Source organism: Arachis hypogaea, chromosome 14, assembly GCF_003086295.3.
Source record: "Arachis hypogaea cultivar Tifrunner chromosome 14, arahy.Tifrunner.gnm2.J5K5, whole genome shotgun sequence".
Taxonomy (NCBI): Eukaryota; Viridiplantae; Streptophyta; class Magnoliopsida; order Fabales; family Fabaceae; genus Arachis; species Arachis hypogaea.
Window position 1 is genome coordinate 54,772,446 of NC_092049.1, and position 852 is coordinate 54,773,297.

Below are 852 nucleotides of genomic sequence, written 5' to 3' on the forward strand. Positions count from 1 at the left end.
TTGGGTTAATTAAAGATTCAATTTATAAGCTTACTTAGCCATATATATATATATATATATATATATATATATATATATATCCTTACCCTCACCTTGGCCTCATTACAACCTTGAAAAGACCTCATGATTTTTGCATTGGTGTATTAAATGTTGTTGATTGGTTAGGAGTGTACACACACGTCAGTGAGGGTTCAATGCTTGAAATATTATGTTCCCTGCTTTCATGAGCTATCTTCTTGCATTTTTATCTGCTCTTGCTTTATAAGAATTGGGTTAGTGGAATTTGATTTGTAATTGTTTTGAAGAGCTTATTACTTTAGATCAAGTGGACAAGAACCATATAGTTGCATTCGCATATATAGGCTGCGTTGCATTGCATGGGTTTTACATGTTCTTACTCATTCATTTTATCTCCTTCAACTAAGCATGAGGACATGCTAATGTTTAAGTGTGGGGAGGTTGATAAACCACTATTTTATGGTTTATATTGTGTTTAATTATGTGGTTTTATCATGATCTTTACCCACTTATTCATTAAATAAGCATGCATTTATAATTCCTTCCTAAAGTTATTGCATGATTGAAAACTTGCTTCCTAGAGACTTTTAATTATGTATTTTATTTCTCCTTTATTCGATTCGATGCCGTGATCTGTGTGTTAAGTGTTTTAGGCTTTATAGGGCATGAATGAGTTAGAGATTGGAAAGGAAGCTTGCAAAAAATGGAAGGAACACAAGAAATTGAGGAGATGACCAGCGAGAAGCGACGCGGCCACATGGATGACGCGACCGCGCGAAAGAGAGGAAATCGCAATGACGCGGCCGCATGGATGACGCGGCCGCACGAATTGGA